Source organism: Dermochelys coriacea, chromosome 10 (genome assembly GCF_009764565.3).
Source record: "Dermochelys coriacea isolate rDerCor1 chromosome 10, rDerCor1.pri.v4, whole genome shotgun sequence".
Classification (NCBI taxonomy): Eukaryota; Metazoa; Chordata; order Testudines; family Dermochelyidae; genus Dermochelys; species Dermochelys coriacea.
The window spans coordinates 508,363-522,881 of NC_050077.1; the positions used below are offsets into that span (position 1 = coordinate 508,363).

Sequence of the window (14,519 nt, forward strand, 5' to 3'; positions counted from 1 at the left end):
TAAATTACATGTATAAATGCATCAATTTACATGTGCACTTAGCATGACTGTTACACACACTGGATAACTGCACACACATATGACTAATTATGGTCATTTCCACCCAAGATTGTTCAATTTACATATGTGGTAATTGTGCATGTAAATAGGTACCTAATTTGTTTAAAAATCAGGCCTTTTAATTTTAAAGAACAATCTGTGTCACTCTTTAGACCTGACATGTCTGTTATAGTCAGAGCCTAAAATCAATTTAACAGTACAGAATGATAGAGTAAAACTTCATTATATCATTAATGAACTGGATGAATAAAGAGCTTAAGAATCATAAGAACACAAGGACATAAGAACTAGCTCATGTTGTATCCAAATCTGAAAATAAAGAAGCCAAGAAACAGATTTTATTGCATTGCTGTATTATTATTGCTATTTACTGTTATGTTTTGTTAAGTACCAACACAAAATGGGAGACCCAGAAAAGGAATACAATTCATAATGGGCTTTTTTTTTTTGTTTGCTTATTTCTTGATATGGGATAGTGATTTCACAGTGCAGACATAGGCTAGAATCTGCAGGCGTCCTGGAAGAAGTGGAAAGAATTTTAGTTATGAGAGGGAGAGAGCCAGAGATGTCATTTCTGGAACAGGGTGGTGTAGAAGGTCTAAGGGGGAGAGTGAAAGAAGATGAGACTGGTGACACTGGGAGAATGAAGGGGTGAGTGTGTGTGTTGGGGGCCACTCTGAAGAATGAAAAGGGTGAATTAATTCTCTGTATTTTATTATTTCTGTTATTTCAAGGGTTATTAATGTACGTGACAACTCAAATTATCACAACCCAAAGCTCTCATGCTTGCAATATATAAAATAAACATAAAATGTTCCCTTAGACTCTTTCCCCCTTGTTTTGTCATCCCCTTAATCCCCCTTCGTGTTATTGTTTTCTCCACTTGCACAAGGTTAGTTGCAGTAGCAAGGCCTTAGATTGTAGAGTCACAAGGCAAAGACCATGTCTTATTTTATATGTGTTGTGCACATCCATGGCGATATATAAATAACAATAGTTCCCTCCTCATTTTAGTTTGGCCACTGCATAAAGAAGGCCTTTTACTTCAGAACAAGGAACATTATTTGTATATGTTGTTTGTAAATGAACCATTCCTTTTTGACTTCTTCAGTACCACTCTCCTTGTCCAGCTGCCACCACTTTGGCTGTTCACAGCACATGACATTTTACATGCCCTAACTGCCAGTGTCCTAGTGCTTGAATGCATCCGATGAAGTGAGCTGTAGCTCACGAAAGCTTATGCTCAAATAAATTTATTAGTCTCTAAGGTGCCACAAGTCCTCCTTTTATTTTTTCATAAAATGAAGTGTGTCCCCAGCAGATGACAAGACTCATTGAGACAAAGCTCTCTAAATAAATAGGGGGAAAAAGCTTTTAATCAAAAGAGGGCAGACAGTTTTTCTTCAGTAAAACCTAAACAGGTAATTTTTGTTATTGTTGTTTTACTTAAGATATAATCAGATTTGTGCATTCCAAGATGAGCATTCATGAAGGGGAAGAGGAAAAGGCAAAGGGTGTCATTACATGTCATTTGGATCTATGACCCACCCACTAACCTTGTCTGCAAGCAAGAAGGTATTTTCTCAGATTATGAAACTGCAAGTGTCTAGCAGTTGTCTTTACTTTTCCCCAATTACGTTATTGGTCTTTACTTTTTACCAACTATAAGAATTGTAAAATCATTTCAGGCCCATAGCTATGGAATTCTAATGGATGACAGCTGTCAGGGACTCATAGTAACAACAGATGTCATAAATGATACCTATAGGCAGGGCCCAGTATAATCCATGGCACAATTGGACCAAATCTGCAGCAAAAAATCCAAAATTCTGTATCTCCAGGACATATCCTTCATTCCTATCCTTCCCACACTCAAAACACATACATGACTATGGCTCAAAGTTGAACATTCTCATTATGCAGCAAAAATACTGATTTCTGTGGTATCTTGGAAAAATGCTGTAACACTTGTAGACCAGGTACCATCTCTTGCCAAGGCTGTAGGCATCAGCTAAGCACTGACAAATCCAGAGCTGGAAACCAGCCCAGCCCACCTCCCTGTTAGTATTGTTCAAGACAGGTGTTAACTTGCAAGGATGTGTTTAGTTTTTAGACTCTATAAAATGCTTGTAAGTTGCTGCATGCATTAATCTTACTTATGATGTCTGTATCCCGTGCTGTAAGATAATATGTAAGTTTTGATTTATAAGTGTAAAAATGTCTGCTCTGAACTTGTGAACACAGGTAGGTGGAACAGGTGCTGGAACTAGGGGTGCTGCTGCTTGAAGTAGTTTCCACCATATACAGGATTTACAGTTTGGTTCATTGGCTTCCAGCACCCCCACTGTACAAATTGTTCCAGCACCCCTGGCAGGAGGAGTGCCTACCTCGCCCACCAAGGAGGACTATCAGAACATAAAAAGAAAAGGAGTACTTGTGGCACCTTAGAGACTAACAAATTTATTAGAGCATAAGCTTTCGTGAGCTACAGCTCACTTCATCGAGCTGTAGCTCACGAAAGCTTATGCTCTAATAAATTTGTTAGTCTCTAAGGTGCCACAAGTACTCCTTTTCTTTTTGCGAATACAGACTAACACGGTTGCTACTCTGATATCAGAACATAGTGTGCCATTGTGAAACAAAATGATTAAAGCTATGAGTTGGTCACGGATTCTGTGAGTTTACGTGACCTCTATGACTCCAGCCTCTGGCAGCAGGGCTCTGGCTGTCATCCCTGGGTGGCAGGGCAGGATCTTCCATGATTTATTGTTTATAGCCTGCATCCTGCCCGTGACTTTTATTAAAAATACCTATAACAAAATCTTAGCTTTAATCATGATACAAAGACTTTGCTAATTGCCTCTACAAAGGTTATGTGCAGAAGGGCTTGTCCTATCAGTTTTAATTTTGGAAGAGAGAAATAAAGATAGCAGACATGACATTTTTCCATCTCTTTGCTGTTTGGACTCTCACAGGGACAGAGCTAGGAAACAAAAGCAGAGATCCCCAGGGTCAACCTGGGTTAGTCCTAAAAGGCATTTAGTGCTGACAGACTACTACAGCTCTGTCATCTTTTCGAACCACAAACTGTAACTCATATGTGTATAAATATTGCCTGCTTTAACCTGTAAATAACTCTTGTGATGGGTTCCCCCCAGGGTGCCACCTGGAACTGAGGTATCACTGAGCCCTCTGACCCATCAGCCTGGGCTCGCTCTCACACTGTACTGCTGTAATAAGCTGCAGACACGCTCTTGGTCTTACACTTCCACTAGCATACACACAGATAGGGGACACACCCAGCTGAAGTTACATGCAGGCTCTCTGACAAGCCACTGCACGAACCAACAGTAGAAAAGCTAAAGCCATGGTAACTCTCGGCTCCCCAGGCACACACTTCCTCTGGATCATAAACCCAAAATTATACCATCTTGCGCTGCACAAGGAACTGTACAGAATAAGCTCATAGAGTCGTCGTTCCCCCCCGCAACGTGGAGAGGAAATGCAACAGCCTCACTGAGCTAAGAGTCCCATGCACTTCACTCCAAACTCACTGGTTTAGATTAAAACATAAAATAAATTTATTAACTACAAAAGGTAGATTTTAAGTTATTATAAGTGATAGCAAACAGATCAAAGCAGATTACCTAGCAAATAAACAAAAAAACAACCTAAGCTTAATATTCTAGATCAGTGGTTCTTAACCTTTACTGCAGCCTGCACCCCTTTGGTTCTCAAAATATGATCTCGCACCCCTTACCAAAAATCATTGAAGTAGCTCAGTTCTTTAAACCTAGATATATTTTTTGTTTGTATATTTCAGTAACCATTAAAAATGTATAATGTTAATAAATACATAGGTTTGATGAAACAAAGTAGTTGTACTTAAGTGCCTATGCTTAATTTGCGTTTTCAATGATTTACCATCTAAAAAAATCTGTCATATCTCACACCCCCAAAAAGGGCATCTCGCACCCCTAGGGGGTGCGTGCACCCCAGGTTAAGAACCACTGTTCTAGATAGATTGGGTATGAATAGCAGAGTTTCACCCTAACGGATGGTACAGGCAGACTTGTAGATTCTTAAGGCACAAGCTGCATTAGCTTTACAGCTTGGGTTTTTCAGGTCTTCATACACAGGCTAGAAATCCCTTTAGACTGGGTCCAGCACTTCCCCCAATTCAGTCTTTGTTCCTCAGGTGTTTGAAGGAGTCTTGTGTGGGGAGTGAAGAACAACAGATGATGTCACTCCCTGCCTCATATAGCTTCAGCATACGGTGGGAACCCTTTGTTTCAAAACTTAGTTCCCAGACCGGTTTGTGGAAAAATACTAACATCCCAAGATGGAGTCCCCATTCATGTGGGCTGGTCAAATGTCCTTGTAGAGTCATAGCAGTCATTATTTACAGGCTGTCTGGGGTATTCCAGGTGGGAGATAAACTTCTCCTAGGGCTTATTGTTTTCCCTAATGGCTCATTGCCCTGAATAGAATCAGAACTGGAAGGGACCTCAAAAGGTCATCTAGTCCAGTCCCCTGCACTCGTGGCAGGACTAAGTATTATCTAGACTATTCTTGACAGGTGTTTGTCTAACCTGCTCTTAAAAATCTCCAACGATGGAGATTCCACAACCTCTCTAGGCAATTTATTCCAGTGCTTAACCATCCTGACAGTTAGGAAGTTTTTCCTAACATCAAACCTCTCTTGCTGCAATTTAAGCCCATTGCTTCTTGTCCTAGCCTCAGAGGTTAAGAAAAACAATTTTTCTTCCTCCTTCTTGTAACAACCTTTTACGTACTTGAAAACTGTTATCATATTCCCTCTCAGTCTTCTCTTTTCCACACCAAACAAACCCAGTTTTTTCAATCTTCCCACATACCTCATGTTTTCTAGACCTTTAATCGTTTTTGTCAGTCTTCTCTGGACTCTCTCCAATTTTTCCACAGCCTTCCTGAAACGTGGCACCCAGAACTGGCCCAGAATAGGACCTTCCCAACCAGCTATCTAGACTGAAAGAATCTTGTCTAGTGGGCATTACCCATGTGTAACTACAATTGAAGTACAGATACATAACTTATAACTTCAGATATAAAAATGATACATGCATATAAATAGGATAATCTAATTCAGCAAATCATAACTTTTCCAATGACACTTTACAGAACCCATCTTGCATAAAATACATCATAATTATGCTATAATTATATCATAACAATAGTACTATGATGAATATGGGGTGCAGTGTCACAACTCTATCCTTTCTTTTTTCCTAGCTAATAAATCCTTAGTTTGTTTATTATGGGATTAGCTACAAGGACTGTCTTTGGTGTGAGATCTGAGGTACAAATTGACCTGGGGTAAATGACCAGTCTCCAGGACTGGAAGCAACCTGAATATTTTGTGATTTTTGGAGTAAAGCAACCATTTATCACAGAGTTAAGCTTGCCTTGGTGGCACAATAGACTGGAATACCCAAGGGGACTTTCTGTGATTCCATGGTAAGACTCTTTTAGTGCTTCTGGAGTTCACATTTGTTACTGGGTTGGTGGAATCTCATTATAGACCATACCACCAGTTTGGGGTCCCTGCCCTGCTTTTTGACCATCTACCCTGAAGTTGACACTCACGGTCGTGAACCAGTGCAGACAGCGTGACAAATGCTATGTTCCATTTTTGCACAATCTCTGAATCCAAAGGTCCCTGACTGAAATAACTAGGACAATTCACTCCTCTCAGAGCTATTGCAGCTGGCTCTTGGCAGAGTTAGACAGGCATCCATTCACACTTTTGAGATTTCCTTCGCAGTCATAAGGACTAGAAATATAATTCTTTAAAAAATGAAATCAGAGATTCTGGAAACAATTCTGCAGCAGGGGGTGAATTCTACTGCAAGTTCTATGACTGCTGAATACTCAGGGCCCTGGGAAGAGTGGTCTCACATAGGGGAACTTGCAGGAGGTAGCTGTCAGGAGGTTTTCATGGTGCAGATATCTTCTTGAATTTTCAGTTTTGATATGGAATAGAAAAGATTTCAACAAGCTTCTCGGAGTTAAATAACCGTAAGAAAGAAAAATGGGTTTATGCCAACAGCAAAGTTGGCACTGACACATGAAGTCTAGCCTCAAACCTTCCTTTTTAAATATTTTAATTCTGACAGGAGTTGGAGATAAAGCTGAATTTCATTAATATCTGTGAGAGGTTTTCAGTATTTAGACTACATGAACCTTCCTCAGTCAGTCACCTAAAACTGCTCTTCTACATTTACACCTTTCATATTCCGATATATCTTCTGTTCTCAGATATGATCAGTATTGCTGTATAAGCCTCCAGGAAAGATAAGGGAATGTTCAGAAAAAGTAACTGGAATTCTATTAATTCTTTCCTGTGGTACTTGTATCCAATTCTAACAAGCAAATAACTCTAAAGAAACCTTTTTCAAACAATTCCAGCTACAGCATATTGATCAAAGTCCTGACAAGAAAGACAAATATTATGACTCCTCCAATTACCAATAGAGGACAGTTGGGAATTCAATATGTAGAAGAAAAATGGAATAGCTTTCTATACTTTCAGCAAAGATAAATGTAAATACAAGTCAAGCCAGTAAAACATAGAGTTCACAACACAACTCTCCTTAGCAAGTAATCAGATAAGGGTAAAAACTTTCTTCAGCTCAATACAAGACAGAGAGAGACAGAGAGAGGTGGGGGGTGGAAGCTCTTTGGTATAACTTGCCTGATCCAATCTTCATTTTCAGGGCTAGAGAGTGAATTTTGTTATCAGGTAACTTTGTCCCAAGCCAGTGAGTGGGAAGTGCTGTTCTACTCCGTTCTTCATTTTCATAGCAGGCACTGTACAAACTTGTTTCTTTCAATGGGTTATTGCACATTTCCTTATTACACGCACTCTCCTAAGCAGAGTGGAATTTGCATTCCCAGCCCACTCATTTACCTTTGTCAAACAAATGTCTTCTTCTTTTACATGGTACAGTCCTACACAACAGAGTTCCCAGCAATGACACTACAGAGCAGGCAGAAGGAAATAATTTGTGACTCAATGGAAACGCCCACAGAGCAGGCAGCTTCCTTCTCTTTTATTCTCCTCCCCACGTGGGGCTCAGTTCTCATCAGTGCTAGCATTCCCTCTTTCCTTCCCCTTCACGAGCATGGTCCTAGACAAGTTAGACACGTTTTGTGATTTTAAAAAGCAGGTCACAGGCCAGTGGCATTTCATTTTCATTTATAATCAGTGCCCTGGAAACTAACCTATATTCTCAAAATGGTGAGCAGAAGCCATGTGACACCCTTACCTTGGTAACCCCATGCAACACTTTTGAGATTTTCAGTGTACAAGTTGGATATTTGGCTTTACTAAGCACTCTTCACACCAGGCTTTGCAATTTCTGTTTATTCTTGCAGAAGTAACTTATTCTTATATTAAACAAATCCTGCATCTTGACAGGGGGTTAGACTCAATGACTCTTGTGGTCCCTGCTAGCCCTATGGTTTTAGGATTCCCTAGATCAGAGACAGCACCTCCCATTGTAAGCCTGTGTGTTCAGTGGTCTATAACATTCTCAGATAAGCCTTTTGGGGCTGAACTTTCTCATGCATGTTCTCAGCCATGACATATTACTTATTAGAAAGTCTGAAGAAAATATGTGTTTGGCTGTAGACAGTTACAATACAGCATTAGCCTCCCCAAAGTCCATTGACTTAAACTACACTCTAACAATGGGCTTTTCTTCAATGCAAAGTTAACTTGATTTACACCTGGAGTATTGCCCCTAATTCAAGTCCAATCTACACACAAACCCCTTACCTTGAGCACGGTGGTGCTTTTAACTCAAGTAGGCTGGCCAGTCAGGGTAGTGGGGGGGGGGCGTTGGGGGGGGATAGATAGCGGGGGGGGGTGTTTGGGGAGGGGTGGGGTGGGACAGGGTAGCGGGGGGGTGAGCGAGGGAGGGTACCGGGGGTAGGGAGGAGGGGCAGGGTAGATTTTGGGGGGTGTTGGGGGAGGGGTGAGATAGGGTGGTGGGGGTGGGCGGGGGAGGGTAGCGGGGGTGGGGTAGATTTCGGGGGCTGTTGGAGGAGGGGTGGGATAGGGTAGCGGGGGGTTGCTGGGGGAGGGGCGGGATAGATGTTGGGGGAGGGGAGGGGCAGGGTAGCGGGGTGGGGGGAGGGGGAGATTTTGGGGGAGTGTTGGGGAGGGGCGGGATAGGGTAGCAGGGGTTGGTGGGGGAGGGGGGCAGGGAAGAGGTTGGGGGAGGGTAGCGGGGCTGGTGGAGGAGGGGCGGGGAAGGGCGGGGTAGCAGGGGTGGGGGGAGGGGCGGGGCGGGGTGGGCAAGGATAACAGGGGCTGGGCGGGGCAGGGGAGATTTTGGGGAGGTGTTTGCGGAGGGGCAGGGGAGATTTCGGGGGTTGTTGGGGGAGGGTAGCGGGGCGGGGGAGCTGTCGGGGGGTGGTGGGGGAGGGTAGCGGGGGGTTGTGGGGGCGGGGCGGGGGAGATGTCGGAGGGTGCTGGGGGAGGGTAGCGGGGGGTTGTGGGGGCGGGACACGGAGCTGTCGGGGGGTGGTGGGGGAGGGTAGCGGGGGGTTGGGGGGCGGGGCGGGGAGCTGTCGGGGGGTGTTGGGGGAGGGTAGCGGGGGGTTGGGGGGCGGGGCGGGGAGCTGTCGGGGGCTGTTGGGGTTGGGGGGCGGGGCGGGGAGCTGTCGGGGGGTGGTGGGGGAGGGTAGCGGGGGGTGTTGGGGGGCGGGGCGGGGAGCTGTCGGGGGGTGTTGGGGGAGGGTAGCGGGGGGTTGGGGGGCGGGGCGGGGAGCTGTCGGGGGGTGTTGGGGGAGGGTAGCGGGGGGTTGGGGGCGGGGCGGGGAGCTGTCGGGGGGTGTTGGGGGAGGGTAGCGGGGGGTTGGGGGCGGGGCGGGGAGCTGTCGGGGGGTGGTGGGGGAGGGTAGCGGGGGGTGTTGGGGGGCGGGGGGGAGCTGTCGGGGGGTTGGGGGCGGGGCTTGGCGGGCACGAGGCGGACTCACACCAGCCGAGTCATCGATATCAGCAGGCGACGGCGGCGAGCGCCGAATCCTCGAGTCCCCCGGAAAAAGGAGCGGGCCGGGGAGGCGGGTTGTGGAGGAGACAGCTTGGACTTGGGAGGTAAGCGGGGGGCAGGGGGAGCTGTGGGGAGGCATTGGGAGGGGGCGGGGCAGGTTGGGGGGGCATTGGAGGAGGCGGGGTCAGCGGGGGGCAGGGGGAGCTGTGGGGAGGCATTGGGAGGGGGCGGGGCAGGTTGGGGGGCATTGGAGGAGGCGGGGTCAGCGGGGGGCAGGGGGAGCTGTGGGGAGGCATTGGGAGGGGGCGGGGGCAGGTTGGGGGGGCATTGGAGGAGGCGGGGTCAGCGGGGGGCAGGGGGAGCTGTGGGGAGGCATTGGAGGGGGCGGGGCAGGTTGGGGGGCATTGGAGGAGGCGGGGTCAGCGGGGGGCAGGGGCTGTGGGGAGGCATTGGGAGGGGGCGGGGCAGGTTGGGGGGGCATTGGAGGAGGCGGGGTCAGCGGGGGGCAGGGGGAGCTGTGGGAGGCATTGGGAGGGGGCGGGGCAGGTTGGGGGGCATTGGAGGAGGCGGGGTCAGCGGGGGGCAGGGGGAGCTGTGGGGAGGCATTGGGAGGGGGCGGGGCAGGTTGGGGGGGCATTGGAGGAGGCGGGGTCAGCGGGGGGCAGGGGGAGCTGTGGGGAGGCATTGGGAGGGGGCGGGGCAGGTTGGGGGGCATTGGAGGAGGCGGGTCAGCGGGGGGCAGGGGGAGCTGTGGGGAGGCATTGGAGGAGGCGGGGCAGGTTGGGGGGCATTGGAGGAGGCGGGGTCAGCGGGGGGCAGGGGGAGCTGTGGGGAGGCATTGGGAGGGGGCGGGGCAGGTTGGGGGGCATTGGAGGAGGCGGGGTCAGCGGGGGGCAGGGGAGCTGTGGGGAGGCATTGGGAGGGGGCGGGGCAGGTTGGGGGGCATTGGAGGAGGCGGGGTCAGCGGGGGGCAGGGGGAGCTGTGGGGAGGCATTGGGAGGGGGCGGGGCAGGTTGGGGGGCATTGGAGGAGGCGGGGTCAGCGGGGGGCAGGGGGAGCTGTGGGGAGGCATTGGGAGGGGGCGGGGCAGGTTGGGGGGCATTGGAGGAGGCGGGGTCAGCGGGGGGCAGGGGGAGCTGTGGGGAGGCATTGGGAGGGGGCGGGGCAGGTTGGGGGGCATTGGAGGAGGCGGGGTCAGCGGGGGGCAGGGGGAGCTGTGGGGAGGCATTGGGGGGGGGGGGGGGCAGGTTGGGGGGCATTGGAGGAGGCGGGGTCAGCGGGGGGCAGGGGGAGCTGTGGGGAGGCATTGGGAGGGGGCGGGGCAGGTTGGGGGGCATTGGAGGAGGCGGGGTCAGCGGGGGGCAGGGGGAGCTGTGGGGAGGCATTGGGAGGGGGCGGGGTCAGCGGGGGGCAGGGGGAGCTGTGGGGAGGCATTGGGAGGGGGCGGGGCAGGTTGGGGGGGCATTGGAGGAGGCGGGGTCAGCGGGGGGCAGGGGGAGCTGTGGGGAGGCAATGGGAGGGGGCGGGGCAGGTTGGGGGGCATTGGAGGAGGCGGGGTCAGCGGGGGGCAGGGGGAGCTGTGGGGAGGCATTGGGAGGGGGCGGGGCAGGTTGGGGGGCATTGGAGGAGGCGGGGTCAGCGGGGGGCAGGGGGAGCTGTGGGGAGGCATTGGAGGAGGCGGGGCAGGTTGGGGGGCATTGGAGGAGGCGGGGTCAGCGGGGGGCAGGGGGAGCTGTGGGGAGGCATTGGGAGGGGGCGGGGCAGGTTGGGGGGCATTGGAGGAGGCGGGGTCAGCGGGGGGCAGGGGGGAGCTGTGGGGAGGCATTGGGAGGGGGCGGGGCAGGTTGGGGGGCATTGGAGGAGGCGGGGTCAGCGGGGGGCAGGGGGAGCTGTGGGGAGGCATTGGGAGGGGGCGGGGCAGGTTGGGGGGCATTGGAGGAGGCGGGGTCAGCGGGGGGCAGGGGGAGCTGTGGGGAGGCATTGGGAGGGGGCGGGGCAGGTTGGGGGGCATTGGAGGAGGCGGGGTCAGCGGGGGGCAGGGGGAGCTGTGGGGAGGCATTGGGGGGGGGGGGGGGCAGGTTGGGGGGCATTGGAGGAGGCGGGGTCAGCGGGGGGCAGGGGGAGCTGTGGGGAGGCATTGGGAGGGGGCGGGGCAGGTTGGGGGGCATTGGAGGAGGCGGGGTCAGCGGGGGGCAGGGGGAGCTGTGGGGAGGCATTGGGAGGGGGCGGGGCAGGTTGGGGGGCATTGGAGGAGGCGGGGTCAGCGGGGGGCAGGGGGAGCTGTGGGGAGGCATTGGGAGGGGGCGGGGCAGGTTGGGGGGCATTGGAGGAGGCCGGGGTCAGCGGGGGGCAGGGGGAGCTGTGGGGAGGCATTGGGGCGGGGGCGGGGCAGGTTGGGGGGCATTGGAGGAGGCGGGGTCAGCGGTGGGGCAGGGGGAGCTGTGGGGAGGCATTGGGAGGGGGCGGGGCAGGTTGGGGGGCATTGGAGGAGGCGGGGTCAGCGGGGGGCAGGGGGAGCTGTGGGGAGGCATTGGGAGGGGGCGGGGCAGGTTGGGGGGCATTGGAGGAGGCGGGGTCAGCGGGGGGCAGGGGGGAGCTGTGGGGAGGCATTGGGAGGGGGCGGGGCAGGTTGGGGGGCATTGGAGGAGGCGGGGTCAGCGGGGGGCAGGGGGAGCTGTGGGGAGGCATTGGGAGGGGGCGGGGCAGGTTGGGGGGGCATTGGAGGAGGCGGGGTCAGCGGGGGGCGGGGGGAGCTGTGGGGAGGCATTGGGGTGGGGGCGGGGCAGGTTGGGGGGCATTGGAGGAGGCGGGGTCAGCGGGGGGCAGGGGGAGCTGTGGGGAGGCATTGGGAGGGGGCGGGGCAGGTTGGGGGGCATTGGAGGAGGCGGGGTCAGCGGGGGGCAGGGGGAGCTGTGGGGAGGCATTGGGAGGGGGCGGGGCAGGTTGGGGGGCATTGGAGGAGGCGGGGTCAGCGGGGGGCAGGGGGAGCTGTGGGAGGCATTGGGAGGGGGCGGGGCAGGTTGGGGGGCATTGGAGGAGGCGGGGTCAGCGGGGGGCAGGGGGAGCTGTGGGGAGGCATTGGGAGGGGGCGGGGCAGGTTGGGGGGCATTGGAGGAGGCGGGGTCAGCGGGGGGCAGGGGGAGCTGTGGGGAGGCATTGGGAGGGGGCGGGGCAGGTTGGGGGGCATTGGAGGAGGCGGGGTCAGCGGGGGGCAGGGGGAGCTGTGGGGAGGCATTGGGAGGGGGCGGGGCAGGTTGGGGGGCATTGGAGGAGGCGGGGTCAGCGGGGGGCAGGGGGAGCTGTGGGGAGGCATTGGGAGGGGGCGGGGCAGGTTGGGGGGCATTGGAGGAGGCGGGGTCAGCGGGGGGCAGGGGGAGCTGTGGGGAGGCATTGGGAGGGGGCGGGGCAGGTTGGGGGGCATTGGAGGAGGCGGGGTCAGCGGGGGGCAGGGGGAGCTGTGGGGAGGCATTGGGGGGGGGGGGGGGCAGGTTGGGGGGCATTGGAGGAGGCGGGGTCAGCGGGGGGCAGGGGGAGCTGTGGGGAGGCATTGGGAGGGGGCGGGGCAGGTTGGGGGGCATTGGAGGAGGCGGGGTCAGCGGGGGGCAGGGGGAGCTGTGGGGAGGCATTGGGAGGGGGCGGGGCAGGTTGGGGGGCATTGGAGGAGGCGGGGTCAGCGGGGGGCAGGGGGAGCTGTGGGGAGGCATTGGGAGGGGGCGGGGCAGGTTGGGGGGCATTGGAGGAGGCTGGGTCAGCGGGGGGCCGGGGGGAGCTGTGGGGAGGCATTGGGAGGGGGCGGGGCAGGTTGGGGGGCATTGGAGGAGGCGGGGTCAGCGGGGGGCAGGGGGAGCTGTGGGGAGGCATTGGGAGGGGGGCGGGGCAGGTTGGGGGGGCATTGGAGAGGCGGGGTCAGCGGGGGGCAGGGGGAGCTGTGGGGAGGCATTGGGAGGGGGCGGGGCAGGTTGGGGGGCATTGGAGGAGGCGGGGTCAGCGGGGGGCAGGGGGAGCTGTGGGGAGGCATTGGGAGGGGGCGGGGCAGGTTGGGGGGCATTGGAGGAGGCGGGGTCAGCGGGGGGCAGGGGGAGCTGTGGGGAGGCATTGGGAGGGGGCGGGGCAGGTTGGGGGGCATTGGAGGAGGCGGGGTCAGCGGGGGGCAGGGGGAGCTGTGGGGAGGCATTGGGAGGGGGCGGGGCAGGTTGGGGGGCATTGGAGGAGGCGGGGTCAGCGGGGGGCAGGGGGAGCTGTGGGGAGGCATTGGGAGGGGGCGGGGCAGGTTGGGGGGCATTGGAGGAGGCGGGGTCAGCGGGGGGCAGGGGGAGCTGTGGGGAGGCATTGGGATGGGGCGGGGCAGGTTGGGGGGCATTGGAGGAGGCGGGGTCAGCGGGGGGCAGGGGGAGCTGTGGGGAGGCATTGGGGGGGGGGGGGGGCAGGTTGGGGGGCATTGGAGGAGGCGGGGTCAGCGGGGGGCAGGGGGAGCTGTGGGGAGGCATTGGGAGGGGGCGGGGCAGGTTGGGGGGCATTGGAGGAGGCGGGGTCAGCGGGGGGCAGGGGGAGCTGTGGGGAGGCATTGGGAGGGGGCGGGGCAGGTTGGGGGGCATTGGAGGAGGCGGGGTCAGCGGGGGGCAGGGGGAGCTGTGGGGAGGCATTGGGAGGGGGCGGGGCAGGTTGGGGGGCATTGGAGGAGGCGGGGTCAGCGGGGGGCAGGGGGAGCTGTGGGGAGGCATTGGGAGGGGGCGGGGCAGGTGGGGGGGCATTGGAGGAGGCGGGGTCAGCGGGGGGCAGGGGGAGCTGTGGGGAGGCATTGGGAGGGGGCGGGGCAGGTTGGGGGGCATTGGAGGAGGCGGGGTCAGCGGGGGGCAGGGGGAGCTGTGGGGAGGCATTGGGAGGGGGCGGGGCAGGTTGGGGGGCATTGGAGGAGGCGGGGTCAGCGGGGGGCAGGGGGGGGAGCTGTGGGGAGGCATTGGGAGGGGGCGGGGCAGGTTGGGGGGCATTGGAGGAGGCGGGGTCAGCGGGGGGCAGGGGGAGCTGTGGGGAGGCATTGGGAGGGGGCGGGGCAGGTTGGGGGGCATTGGAGGAGGCGGGGTCAGCGGGGGGCAGGGGGAGCTGTGGGGAGGCATGGGAGGGGGCGGGGCAGGTTGGGGGGCATTGGAGGAGGCGGGGTCAGCGGGGGGCAGGGGGAGCTGTGGGGAGGCATTGGGAGGGGGCGGGGCAGGTTGGGGGGCATTGGAGGAGGCGGGGTCAGCGGGGGGCAGGGGGAGCTGTGGGGAGGCATTGGGAGGGGGCGGGGCAGGTTGGGGGGCATTGGAGGAGGCGGGGTCAGCGGGGGGCAGGGGGAGCTGTGGGGAGGCATGGGAGGGGGCGGGGCAGGTTGGGGGGCATTGGAGGAGGCGGGGTCAGCGGGGGGCAGGGGGGAGCTGTGGGGAG

General features: G+C 56.2%; 2 protein-coding genes across 11 annotated transcripts in view; one reads left to right on the forward strand and one right to left on the reverse strand.

The window, feature by feature from the left end:
- The window catches only part of IL4R (interleukin 4 receptor), a 31,656-nt gene extending 23,367 nt beyond the window's left edge, over positions 1-8,289 (reverse strand). For 3 of the 8 annotated variants that reach the window (XM_038419217.2, XM_043493701.1, XM_043493702.1), the window contains exon 1: positions 7,010-7,339. The gene's annotated coding sequence lies outside the window, so the exon portion shown is untranslated. Of the gene's footprint in view, positions 1-6,793; positions 7,342-7,879 lie in introns of those variants that run through there. The other 5 variants (XM_038419215.2, XM_043493700.1, XM_038419219.1 and 2 more) reach the window with 4 other exon arrangements.
- A 736-nt stretch (positions 8,290-9,025) lies between these two features.
- The window catches only part of NSMCE1 (NSE1 homolog, SMC5-SMC6 complex component), a 38,445-nt gene continuing 32,951 nt past the window's right edge, over positions 9,026-14,519 (forward strand). The window contains exon 1 of one of the 3 annotated variants that reach the window (XM_043493713.1): positions 9,026-9,202. The gene's annotated coding sequence lies outside the window, so the exon portion shown is untranslated. The remainder of the gene's footprint in view (positions 9,203-14,519) is intronic. The other 2 variants (XM_038420000.2, XM_043493714.1) reach the window with 2 other exon arrangements.